The following is a 14432-nucleotide window of genomic DNA, read 5'->3' as shown; positions in this document are numbered from 1 at the left end:
TTCTCAAAAATGTGGGGGGGGGGGGGGAACAGAAAAATCCCTTGCTCTTGGATTTCTGCTTTCTACCATGTGGTCCATGTGTTCATCTCCTTCACTGCATGAGAAAATGGTCACACAGCTGCCTGGAAATCTCAGTGCAAGGTCTCTCCTCTTCAGTACAGTTTAGTCTCGTTAATCTTTCCAAGGTCTCCCCTTTCCACTGCCTATTGCACTTCCAGCTCCTGGGCCATCACTGCCTATTATTCTCTCCCGTCAAGGTCACTTTTACCTCTGTTCTTGTCCCATTCTACTTCCCACTTCCCCCCTACTCCTGTTGCCATCTTCCATGCAAGTGCCACTCAGCCTCTCTGTTATCTCGCTTGCCAACTCACCCAGTTTTGATCCCTTTCCAGACCATCTGAAAGAGAGGAAATCGGTAGAAGTTGGAGAAACCAAAGCCTTCCAACCTGGCTACAGGACCAATGTTTTTGCTGTCCCTCATAAGTGGGAGTCATTGTAAAGAGACTTGTTGCCCTTCTGCTTTGGGCGAAAATGTTGTGTTCTCACACAGTGTCTCAGTTCATAACAAAAAGGCTTGTGCACGCTGAATATAATAGCAGATGAGAAACAGAGCAGAAAGGGTTGGGAGGCTGTGTTCAGCTGGAGCCACGGCAAATAGTATTTCCAACCAAGAACAAGGGTAGTCCGTAGTGTCAGCTGCCGTCTTTCTCTCTCTGATTAACAGGTCAGGAAACCTCCGTTTTCCACAGCTCTGTGTTCTGCAGCTGGAGCGGCAAGCATGCACTTCTGCAAATATCAAAACGTACAAGTGACACTCACTCACTGGCAGCGATCTGGCCATTGATAGTTCTCAGGTAGGTATTCAGCTCCATCCCTGCATGCTGAGTTTAGCAGCTTAAGGCACCATCACCACCCTTGCTACATAGTTTGCTCTCAGGGCACGAGTGACACAGGGTGTCCTCTTACTGCCCCAGAAGCAGGACAAGAGCACAGGATTTACAGAGCCTGAGGGAATGATTTGCTGGAGCATACAATGTTGGCCTAGTGCCGCTACTGTGGGTGTCAGGGACGACTATGCTTGACTATAACAGTTTAAGCATTGCTGTTGTGCTTTCAGATACAGTCATACACAGGCAGTGCAGTGCCAGCAGGTAGAAAGACATCTGAAGAGAATTTTAAAACTTAAGACATACAATTGAAGTAATGAAACATCCAAGCAAAGAGCTAGAAAGGCACTAAAGTGAAGTCTGAAGAGACTTGCCAATGTCAACAGACAAAATCTGCCGCACGTCCAGCCTTAACAGGAAGCAGGAATTCCTTGCCTAGAGATGTCTTCTGAACAGAAAGTCCTGGAGATGATAAGCTCTGTAAGAGCATTGGCCCTCAGATGGTACAAGCTCACAGGTCTATGGTGAGATGGCAAAATGGATACCTCTGAAGTAACACATGTTGTTATGTGAGAGCACATTACAAAGCCGAGGTGGACATGGCATTTATATCAAAGTTCAAGTCATCCTTGTTTCAGTGGACATGTAATTCTGCGGCCCTTTAGTGATTCTTCAGCTGTGGAGGTCCAGAGTCTAAGGTCAGGCCCTCATAAATAGGAATTTACTCATGCTCAGCTGACTGATGTTGCCCTTTGAATGGACACATCAACAATATGAGTTAAACTGCCTCACCCACTTCCACTAACTCCCTCCCTTTTTGATACCATTTTTGTCAATACAAACTGGAAGCAGAGATACAACCCAGACCTGCTAGAGTGAACTTTGGCTGCAGTGTGAACTGTTTACCCTGACCACTGGATAGTATCACCCACCTGGCTCCAAAATCAACATGAACTACATGATCTGATGGGCTTAGATAACATTCACTAACAGCAAACTGAGCAACACTAGAGAAGTAAACTGTCATACTCCAACTACTGCCTTGTGAATTGCAACACCGTTCAGGTGTAATATACTCCTCTACCCAAAGAAAGAACACATGCAGCTTTATAACTGAAATCCCACTTCACTCATGTACAGAAAAGGGGACTACAACATGGGCCTAGATACTGTTAAATTGGAATATTGGGGGCTGCTTGTAACACAAGCTGTTAGCAAGCACTTGATCATGCCTACTTGTACTAACTTAAAAGAAGCTACATGCTTAAAAGTTTACCCCCTTTCAGGCTATGTCTCTAGCACTGTAGTCTCCTAGGATGGCTGTTAGCACTGATACCTTGCACTGTTCTCAATCTGTCCTTCAGAACTCTGCCTGATGCTCCCTGGAAAATTTCCCAGAGTGGTTCAGCTGGCAGTAGCATTAAAAAATCACAGCATGTGTCTGTAGACTTCTTTGTATCAAACATTCAGAGATAGCACACAGCAGAGATGTAATTGTCGCAGCTATGCTCTTAAAAGGCTGCTTCCATCTCAGAGTATGTCTTTACCAGAAAGGACCATCTCCAAGCAGACCACTGCAGATCCCACTCCAGTGAAAATAGTTTATTCCCCTAACAGCTGTATAACTTCAAGTCTTTGCTGCAAAATCCACTACTCAAGTTTTGCCCTTAATTTGAGGGTCATCCCCACACAAAACCTCTTAAATCTTTCCGCTGGCACATCAAGATAGAGAGTAACACTATTATTAGTGCCAATCACTGCTATGACAGCCTCATTGCCACACTAGTTTCCCAGGACTGCTGTTGAACAGATACCTTGCGCTGTTCTCCTCACCTTGTCCTTGAGAATTCTGCCCATTATTCCTTGGAAATTTTCCCAGAGCAGTCCAGTTTACAGCAGCACTTAGAAGCACAGCACATGTCAGTAGATGGTTTTGTATCAGATGTACTGAGATACAATGAAGCAGAGGCTTGATTATCACAAGGTTAGCTCTGTTATATCCCCTCCTTGTTATTTAAAAAAAAAAAAGAAAAGAAAGGAAGGAAGGAATAAAGAAAAGTCAGTCATCAGCAAGAAACTGCAAACCCTTCCTTAAGCGGTAACCAGGCTACTGTTTTTTGGAACTTTTCCTGATATAACAAAAGGCACCATGAAGACAGGAACTTTGGCAGCAGTGGTTTTGAACTCCACAATCCCTAATTTTTCTCTGGTTTTCTATGCAAGATTCACTGGAAATATAATCAACTGCTAGGGAAACAGTCAACCTCCAAATAGATATCTAAGCAGCAGCAAGCCTCTGGAAGTTACAATTGCTAGAACTGAAAGGAGATTTTCACCAAAGCAGCCCCAGATTCCTGAGTTAACCGGTGTCCTGTTTTGCCCGATCATTCTCCCCATAGTGACTGCAGGAGCTGCAGCTGAGCCATTGCTCTGTGGCTCGGGTCAGCGATGAATGAATAGGACGCAGCACTGGGAAGGATCTGACTTGAACCCCGGGACCAGCAAGGGAGATGTGGGCTGTGGGACAGGGCGTTGGAAACAGCCTTGGGGTGCACTGCTGTGGGAAAGGCAGTTTAGGAAGGGAAGAAGTGCGAGCATCTTCACTGAATACCAGCCTCAAAGGGCTGGCACAGACAAAGGTACTACAATACTATGAGAGGAGTCAGAAGGTGAAGGAATAGGAGTTGAAGATGAGGAGTGTGAAGGAGGAAGGCGTTCCCTGCAACGCAGCAAACGCAGTTTAGCTAGAGCTGGAACGAGCTGATTCATTCCCCTCGACATTTGTGTGGACTGCTCCCTCTCCTGGGGAAAACTTGCCAAAAAAAAGAAAAAAAGAAAAAAAAAAGAAAAAAAGAAAACACAACCCAAACCATTTCTTCAAGCAAAGTGCACCCACAGAGCTCGCAGGCAGACAGTCCCCATGCTTGCAGGTTCGAGTTGGAGAGGGCAGGGTGCCGGACCCCCATGCTGCTTTTCCCAGTGTGTGGCTCTCTCCTGGCCAGGGGAGCCCAGCGTGGTCAAGCAAGCTGTAACCTCCAGAATCCAGTGCAGAGCTAAGCATGGCTCCAGCCTGCGCAGACAACAGCAACAGTGTCTTCCCCCTGTGACGGTACTGCTGCCAAGCACCACCCAGACCATCCTCCACACTCAGACCAGTGGAGTTACCCCGTGGCACAATAGGCTAGGATCCAAGAAAGAGGGCTTGCAAGCACTTTTCAGGGGGAACGCTGGAGTGGAAACAGCACTTTTCGGGGAACTGGACAGAGATCATCAGTTCCAGTCATAAGTGCTGGTAAGGACTAACATTTTTAGCCATAGAAATAAATTTCAGAGTCTGTGAGCAAGCAAAAGGAAGGACACTCTCGAAACAGGCTCTTGTGGTGAGAAAGATTCACTACCTACCTACCCTTGACTCCTTTAGGATTCCAAAGTCCAGTTAAAATCTTCACAATGAAACTAGCTCAGAAGATCTTCCAATAAGATTAGAACCAAGTGGTGAAAAATGGTACGTTACAGCAGCCAGTAAGTATCCATATGAAGCAGCCCTGGAGAGGTGAAAGGCTCTGCTGAGATTAACAGCTCATGAGCATGTACCATACTGGCTGATACTGGTGCATGACTAATGCCCCTGTAGCCTCTTCCTTCCAAATCCTTGCCCAGTTAATGAACTCTGCTGTAGAAAAGTTACAATTTAAATACACACAATTAAAAATGAGAGAAGAATTACTTCCGTTTTACAGAGGAGAAAAGGGGGACAGGTATGCCTGTAAGCAGGAAGCAGTACCAGGGCTGTAAAAAAACCTAACACTTTCCAGATCCCTGGAGCTTGACCAAAGACATCCACCTCGCCTAGTTGCACGTGCTATGCCAGCTTTGTGGAAGCTTTCATCCCAGAGATGCAAGGATGAAAAAAAGCCTTGCTTGATTCTTAGTAGTCTGAGTCATCATATCATACCACATCAGGCAGTCACGCAATCATCAAAGGTCACAAGATGTATAGCGATTCCTCTGGGCTTTACAGCTGCTTTCCAGAGCCCAGACTCCTCCTTCTTACACCGTTTTGCAGTCAAGCGCAGCAGCACTCATGCCTGCCAAGCATGGGGAAGCCCTACCGTAACAGCCAAGCCCTGTAGGAGACACATGGGGTTTTTGTCTACAAGCACCAACAAGAGAACCATAATGGATTTGCAAAATCTAATTAGCCTAAATAGATTCTTACTGACTGCAACCGCAGCTGCTTGGCAACATAGAAGGGGTGCAAGTCTCACTTTTACAGATAAGCTAGGTTTGTGTAGGAGGGCAGGGGAGACCTTTTCCAAAGATAAAAAGGAATGGAGGAAAGTTACTGTTGCCCTACATCTTCTACAAGCTAAAAAAGGAAAGACATCATCTAATTATTTTACTGTTCTAACTATGGGAGTTATGGCTACCTAATTCAAGACTCATAATACATACATAAAAGTTTGCATAACTAGGAAGAGTCCTTGTCCTGAAGACCTTATAGCTTTATGAGACTTACAGGCTTTATTAGGTGACAGGTAGTATCACCCCTGTTTTACAGACAGAACACAGGTCAGGAGCCAGACTTCAAATGCTTTGGTAACATGTAATGCAAGTCTAGTAAGGCAAGTGTGAAGGACGCACCGGACCAGGAAAAGTAATAAATATAAGGTGGAAAAGTTCAAGACTATAAAAAATAAAATCCATTGCAGCCTTCCCTGACCAAAGCAGCTGAGCAGTCCAATTCCCAGGCACTCAAACAAACTGCTCTTTTCCCCCAAGGACTGCCATCTCTGCTGCTGGGGCTGCAGCATGGGATGGCAGCCAGTGCCTCGGACTCCACAGCGCACAGCCCTGTGCTTTGTCACCGACACACCTCTACCAGGGATCACGTATGCAAACTGGGCGACTGAGGTGGGGGTGCAGGTTCCCTTCTGCCTCCCTTGACCTGCTGCTTCTGGCAGAGGCATTTCTCTTGGTAAGCTCTGGAAAAGCTCAGCTCTCAGGGCCCTTACCCCACTGATATCTGTGACTACATATGCTTTAGATTTGGCAAAGCCTCCTATCCCCTCACCTTCCTTTCTGTGAGTCAGTTTGACTTTCTGGAGCACCCAACCTAAGCCAGACTTTCAGAGCAGATCAGTGTTTGGGTACTGTTCTGCTCTCTTTTTCTACAGAAGTAAAATTCCAATTCTGGGGCCCCATTCAAGGGCACACAAACAGCTTTTAATAGCCAGCTGAGATTTCCTGCATCTCTGACCACTGTCATCCCACTGGACTAGCCAGTCAGTGTTAGGGAATGCTTAAACCTGCACAGAAGGTGATGCATCAAGTCTTTTCTCTGCACTTCAAGCAGTGTTTAGGAGATCAGTGCTATTTCAGAGCCTGCCACTTCTCTGCTGTGTTCTGTTAAGGAAGCCAGTTCATGTTTCTGTGCCCCGGTGCCTCCATCTCTCTGCCACTAACTCTGATCTCCTTCACAGATCATTGTGATACATGGTAGATTATTGCTGCATTGTTCTTGGGAATTTTTGTTCCAAAAAAAAAAAAAAAAAAAAAAGGCTGGGGCAGAAGTAAGAGTCCTGAGACTTAACCCCATGGTTTCTGTGAGAGCAGCAAGCCAGGGCTGCGGAACAAAGAAAAAGGGTGACAGCCTGGATTGAAGGATTGCCAGGCAGCACTCAGCTACATCTTTCACTATTTGTATTCCTCCATAGTTTTCATGAAGACTTCACAGAAATTAAGCTACTAGGTCAGTTTAGATAATAAATATCTTGCAGTGTGGGGGAGAATATCAAGTAAACCAAACATGAGGGTTCAGTATTCCAGAAAGAGATGTTAACTAGATGGCCGGGATCTTCCAGCTGCTGACAGCACATAGCACAGAGGTGCAACCCCTGAGCAAATATTGATTTAAAAGTACTGCATAGCAACAGAACAGGCAGCAGCTGACTTGTTCTCACTTGATTTTGGGAGCTGTAAGACCAGCCAACAACCCCTCCCCCCCAAGAACACATAGAGCATTCCAGAGGGAAGTGTTAATGCTGGATCTTGACCAAGAAAGGATTCCTACAGACTCAGCAGATGAGAGGAGGATGTTACACTGCTTGCCTCCTTCCACTCCTTTCCCCACTAGCCCCATTCCTCCTGTGCTTGTACTTCCCCTTGTCTGAGGACCTTTATCAGGGTGGCAAGTGGCTCTCAGCAGGATGCAAGGCGCAGCAACACACAGAGCCTGCCTGCCCTTGGCAGGAGTTATTCTGACTAAGGGAAACAGCAGAAGCTCAAGAGACAGGCATGGATAAGGCTAAAGGGGGAACCTCCTCCTGGTGGAATGCAAATGGATTAAAACTAGCAAAAGCAGAGCTGCATTCAGCATCAAGTTATTCCCCGATCCCCCTTGCTGAGCACTGCTCTCTAACTCGGATCGTTCACCTCCCTCCGGATCACTGCTGCCTGGTTGTTTTCTTCCCCCAGGTATCGTTCAGATGCACTCCTGGGGTATCACGCAGTAAAAAGCAATAAATGGCCAAACAGCTTATAACTAAGACATACTGGTTTCCAAAAGGGACTGGGGCTGCAGGGCCAAGAAATCCCTCCCTTGGAATGTGAGTGCCACCTTGTGCTGGGAACGCTGGCAGTCAATGGATAAAATCCAACTTGTACAGAAAAGCAAACGAGAGAAGGGGGACGAGAAGCCATCTTTGGAGCAAAGCTGCATTAGGATTTTTGGCTTTTGGAGATCTTTCCTCCTGGTATCAACCAGCATCACTCTCAATATCCTGCTGTAGGGTAGATTCTGCTTTTTGAAGGGACAGGTGGGCTACAGTGAGCAGCTCTTTGCAGATACACTCTGACCCCAAACAGCAGCACAAAGGTCTCACCCAGCCAAGTTGGGCCTCAGATGTAACTGTGCACGAACAGCATGGTTGGTGTCAGCTCTGTCCTCAGCACGGACAAGTCCAGGGAGAAACAAGGTGTCACCTCAGACAGTAAAATTCTGCTCAGTGTTACTGACATCCACACTGGAGCCTGGTTTGCAACAGATAAACAGGTAAGTAATCCAGGTGTGGAAGATGAACCAATAAAATGCAACAAGCATTTTAACAGAGCAATTTCCAAATGCAAAATACTGCTATCCTAAACCAATGTGCAGGCGAGAGAAGCCAGCTGGCTTGCTAGGGGAAACAAAAAGCAGGGTTTGAGTTTCTTCTTTATTTCTTTAAAATTCACTTTGAGGCTTTTACTCTAAAGATGGGTAAAGTTTAAGCCAGTCAAATTATACAAGGTGCCTCAAATGAACTTCTGAAAATGCCTGCTTCTCTGCACTGATTTTTAGGGGAGCTTTAGCAGAGTCAGCCTCATGGAAATGTTTTTTTGCTTGCTTGTTTGTTCAGAAATGGGAGGTTGTTACTGTGTGAAAATACATTTCAAAGTCAGCCTAAAGGACTTTGCACTGCTGTTGATTAACTTAGGTTTAATCTTTTTATAACCTGGAATATACCTGCACAGGGGTGAAGGTCTCCGTTTGACTGAGGCAGTGGTCCTTACGGTGATGCTTGGCACCAACCGTCCACATCAGCATGGGGACAAACATTAGCACCTACTGGGAGCGCCATTCAAGGTTCTTGCTGACTGCTAGCTCTGCAGTCGCAGACACAAGCTTTTAGGTGGTTTTCTCCAATCTCCAGACACCCCTCTCCTCCCTCTACAGATGCGCCACTTCTAGGGCAGCAGCTGCGTCTTGCGTGCAGGTCAGCTGTGTGGGATGAAGTATGAGATCAGAGAAGCCCTTGAAGAAAAGAGTTGAAGATGGAGTAAAACATTAAACTCCCAGATGGAAGCAGTAAGTGGGGAGCAGGACTGTGGGACCCAAATATTTCCCAGCAGGGAAGCATACCATTTAATTGGATGCCTGATGCCATCAACGTGGTATCCATTGTGCTCTGCCTGACAGAGCTGCGAGAAGGGGTTTGTACATATGAACCAATTACTGATTAGCCTAATAACACTATCCATAATATTCGATTACAAGACTTTTACTGACTGCATAATTACTGCCCAACCTAAGAGAGAAGCATTACACACAAGCAGGCACAAGACAGCAATCAGCTCATCCCCTAACCTGTGTGTTCTCACTAGCCGACAGCAATCACTTCCCTTCCTTCCTACCAAACACTCCTCATAGATCCTCCCTCTTGGGGTTTCTCCCTCTTCAAGCCTCTGAAAGTCCCATACGTCCTGTCCATCCTGACACACCTTGCATGAGCAAAGCTGTAATGGCTCAGACCAAAACAGGTCCATCTGTCGCAGCATGCAATCTCTGGCAGTAACCGATTACATAAGGTTGGCACACAGGTAACATGTCCACACACTTCTTTTTAAGAGTAACATTGCCGCTGTTTCCCCACAACTGACTGAAGCTCAATGGTGTAAACTCACTCCCTGTTAAGTGACTACACTTACAAATACTACCATCAGTGTTTCATAGGTGTTTTACAAACCTAGGAAATATTAATGTTTTGTGTATTTTCTTCTACAAAGAATAAGACTTTAAGTTTTGGGTTTGGCTTTTTTTTAATAAAAAGGTAAGATACTACATTTCAGTCTTTCTTGAAACCTTAAAAAAATGTTCAGAACGCTTTTAATATCTCAATTCCTTAACCTTTCCTTAATCCTCCCCCCATGTATAGCCTATTTTTCTTCTATCTTGAGTTCACACTTGATGATATTTCTATCTACCAAAATAACTGACACACACACATATGGTTAGTTTCACCAGAAATTACATTTGCTATCCTGTGCTGTAAATTAAAAGCAGATATACCAACAGCTTTGGGCTTTTTGCTAGAAATCTAATAAACCTGAAAAGATTTGCATTTTATTACACAACATATTCCCCAAGCTGGAATCCTTCCCCATTAGTCACTTACTCTAGACAGCTGAATCATCTCTGCTACTCGATACTGGCCTCAGAATTCAGAGTTACCTTCTACAGAAGAGGACTTACTCTAGGTTGAATCTTTATGCAATGCAGCATGGAACAGCATGGATTTGGGGGGGGTGAGGTGAAACTATTTTTCCACTTGATTTTACAACTCTCAATTTCAATATAAAAGTTAACAAGGCAGCTAAGAGAGGACAGGAAAAGGTAAACTTTTCTGCCTCAAAACATATCCCCTCTTCCCTGCTGCCCTGTGCCCGAAGAATACAAAAAATATTTATTTATTTCAAAATGGTTTTAAATGAAAGCCAGCATGCAGAAAATGTATGGGACATCTACAGATTTTTAACAACTCAAGATTTTAACTAACTGATGTGTTATTCAGCTATCAACAGATACACAGCTTTGAAAAAATAAAAAGAGAAATACACTGAATTTTCCAGGAGTGATTAACATGACCTCAGAACCTATGTTTGGTCCCATGTTTAAATGGGATAGAAGTAGTTTGGCATCTGGATTTCACTGTAGATCTAAAATAGCCAGATTATGCATGACTTTTCTGTGCCACATCAAGAAGAAAACTTTCAGAAGCATTTAAGTCACTTAAAAGCCTAAATCTGGTTCTTAAAAGTACTGCAAACCCTGTCTTACTGTTCGTGACTGAAGGCATCAGCAGTGTTTTCCTTTCTAAGGAGGTATACTCTGAGGTCATACCCAAGGTTGGATCTCAAAGCTTGCTGTTACTTCTGAAGTTGGAAAGTGTTGTTCGCTGAAGCATTGGCAATTTGGCATTATGGGAAGGTAACCCCTCCTGGACTGCTGTGACTGGATGGGCCATGGCTAATCTTTGGCTTTAAAACATTTTGGGCGGGCCTTGCCCTTGAGTTACAGGGGAGGACTTAATCTCTGGATTCAGAAAGACTATCCTTCTGTCTCGGCATCCAGTGTTATCCAAGAGACTTTGGTAACCCTGACCTTGAATTACCCAGTAGTCCTGTCCTAATGCTGTATGGACATGATTTACATAAATATGAGTAAAATCATGCCCTATCCAACACATTTCTATGATTGTCATTCTCTACCTTAGAACTACCAGTTTACAACCAATTCTGTTGTAAAATGTTGCAGCCAAACATAGTAATTGGAGCAGAAAAGACTATAAAACTAATTACATAATAGAATTGATTTCTGATGAACATCAGAAAGCATCAGTGGAAAAAATCTATGGTTTGTTGGACCCATTGATAGCTCCGCACTTGAGTGAAACTCACTACCAAAACCATGAATCTTTGCTTGTTAAGCTAAAACAATTCCTGAGCAATACTGTTTAACTGGCCCCATACCTGTTTCAGCACTGATGCACCTGTACCTACAACAAGGAGTCCTCCAACACCACCACCTATGCTACTGTTTCTGTGGCAGGAACTGTTCTGATCAAATTTCATGCAAGGATGAATCCAAGTAAAATTACAGTTAAATCAAAAGTAGCTGCCTGGGAAGAAGGCATGGATTTCCTTTGCCTGTGGGGAGGAGGAGTAATGCTCAACCAACCATGTATACCTTGCAATAATAAAACTATTTCATGGGATTAGTGTAAATAAGGTATGTGAACTCAAGCATGACTGCCACAGGAGTTCCCTTGGTAGGCAAAAAGCAGGAGCTACAACAGGCAAAAAAGTGCAAATACATAGCTAGCATTGCTGCCATGAAATGATGCTGAAGAAAGACAACCTACCGCAACCTTGTTAACTTGCGGAATCAAGAGCTTAGGAAGGGGCAACAGAGATTATGCAAGGCCATCAGTTTACTTATGACCCAGCCCAAACAAGAGAATACTCAATGAGGAAGGGGATTTCGGAAAACACATGACAATAGCAAATATAATGCAAACTTAAACGACTTTGCTTTTACTTTTCAGTAAGTCTTATTCTGCACAGCTCCCAGACCTTCACCCTTTCATTCTAAAAAGGGCAACCAACCATACAAATATGGGAAGCAAAGGAATTCTGTTTCTGAGCATATTTTAAAGAGCATGCACTGGCAGCACTGGGCAAAACGGACAAAAAGAAACCAGAAAAAAACCTAGCCAAAACCTGACATGAATACGTACTTTGGGGAGTACCTCAGGTGCGTTTAACACATAGTGGCCAGCAGCATAACTAAACAAAGCCAATGCATTGTGAACAACAGAGTAACACTCTGAACGACGGTAAGCTCCACACAAGCTAATACCTGAGCATTCAAAGTACATACAGAGACAACACCTAATGCCCAACAAATACAGTGGAGGGGAAAAAAAGAAGAAAAAAGCATTTGCAAAACAGAAGAAAAAGAAGACACTAACAGGACATTCATGTTAATCTTGCAGAGAATCCACAGCAATTTTATCAATTTTTCCAAGTCCAAAACCCCCTGCTTGCACACTAGAGCTGGAGTTACAGATGAGGTAGAAAAGAACATACTTGATTAGCTCAGAGGGGGACTCACTTCAGACAATATTACAGTAACATCCGACAATCACACGCTTCTGCTGTTTGGAGAAACATTGCTGCTTCTCAGCACAAGCAATTTTCTAGAAACTCCTCAATGTCCAGGGAAACATCCCTGTACACATAAAGCAGGAAAGGCTTGATTCTTATTTGGCTATGTCCAGTCAAATCACTCCTCCTCAAATAAATGTAAAATTTAATGTAAATGTAAAATTCACTCGAAAGAGACATGGGAAAGGTTAGGCTGCCCTATGCAAGGCAGGCAGAAACACACTGAGTAACTACCTTTTCTGTCTCTCTGGGATTGACATGAATAGTAACCAGTAAGACTGAATAGCCTGTAACGTATTTTGCAGTGATTTTACTGTACAGTAAGTCTGTGCAAGCTTCTACTTGAGCAGACTGCTTAAGACTGCTCCCTCTCATATGCTCACTGCATTTTTATTTTTTTTAAAGAACACTCACAATTTTTTAACACTGTTTTGTGAAGAAACAGTATTTGTTTTCCTCTCACAAAGAATTAACACCTTTGCCTCTACCCTATTAACTCACCACATCAAAGGTGCAAGTCAGCTATCAGTTACATCTGCTACCCAAATATTCAAAATTTCATACTAAACCTGTCCTCAACTACATGGCAGCTCAATATGCACTGCCTGCGCCAGGATGCTCAAAGATCCACAGCCAGCCTGCCATTTTTGTGGCGGTTGTAATGCTTCTTTTTTAGTCTGCCACCCTGTTACACGTAACACAAAACTAGCTGACACAGGCCATCCGTAACACGCTTCCTCCCATTCTTCAACCCACTAAAAGATGTGCTGCAGTCACCCTAAATCTACCGAGCCTTTGCAACTTTTCTCTCCAGTATCTTGGGAAATGAGAGACATAAAGGCTACACAGGGTCCCCAACAGCCAAGTCACTATTAACTTCACAGTGCTTTGTGATCTGAATTGGACAGCAAGAAACATCCCCAGGTTGTCAGGTTCTCATACAAGTGACACAAACATTCATATTCCCCTACCACTATGGTTAGGGAAACAGCACAATCTACCAATTCACATCTAAATGGTGGGGAAAAAAAAAAATTCTGTGGCAGGATAAGGACAGAAGAGACAGGTTGTGCAACCCCTGCCTACCTCATCAACTTGGGGGAATGCATTTAATGAAGGCATCTGTAACACCAAAAAATCTGTGTAGCAGGACATCAGTATGGACCTGTCTACCCTGGAAACGAATAGAAGCTTTTGTTCCAAATTCTCCAAGAAGGTTGTTCAATGAACAAGAGCAATCCTGAGTTCCCGATGCCCAAAGAGCTACTTTTACTTACTTCTGCATCAGAGAAAAAGCAAAGCAGCTCTCATTAACGGGTTGTGTGAACCATGAGTTAGTAGGAACATCTACTCCAGACAAAAAGCTTCTGCCTCCAAGGGCAGGATTCTCTTCCAATTTCTTTCCTACCTGTTTCATGATCTGCTTTCACTGCTTGAGGCTGGTTTATCAAGCCCTTGAACTTGCTCTTGAGCGTACTGGTCAGTAAATGCCAACAACAGCTGGCAATGTGTACTTGCTGCACCCCTTTTCCTCGAATGCCCAGGTGAATGATGTTTCTGCAAACCAATCACCCCTTCCTAGAACCACCACGACTGCCAGAGGATCATTCAGCACGAGTCTGCAAGCAGGAGCAGCAGGGAAACAGAACAGCTGCAAGAAAAACTGACTACAGAGCAAAGTAGGAGAAACTGGTATCCCAGAGCACACTCCAGGAATAATCTGCGAGGCAGTGAACAGAAAGCATGCAGCTGCTCTCTTCAGCTCTTCACCTCTTTCGCCGATACAGCACATACTTGCAGGGCACACCACCCAGTGAAAATGCAAGTGAATTCTCGAGGAAAGAGCTGTATTACTGTTACTTGTCATCAACTGTTTGTTGGTAAACTTCCTACTACAAAGCAAGCCCTTAATAACACAGCTATCTTCCCTGTAACCCAACCTTTAATAACCCATTTTTATATGATACAGTACAATTAAAAATCCCACAAGACAACCACCATAGCTGACTCTGTACTCAAAAATGTCAGCATACTTACCAAAGCTTTCGTGTTCAGTCTTCC

This window comes from Haliaeetus leucocephalus, unplaced genomic scaffold (assembly GCF_000737465.1).
Source record: "Haliaeetus leucocephalus isolate CR32 unplaced genomic scaffold, Haliaeetus_leucocephalus-4.0 Scaffold161, whole genome shotgun sequence".
Taxonomy (NCBI): Eukaryota; Metazoa; Chordata; class Aves; order Accipitriformes; family Accipitridae; genus Haliaeetus; species Haliaeetus leucocephalus.
The sequence above is the reverse complement of the archived record's forward strand: the minus strand, read 5'-3'. Positions refer to the sequence as shown.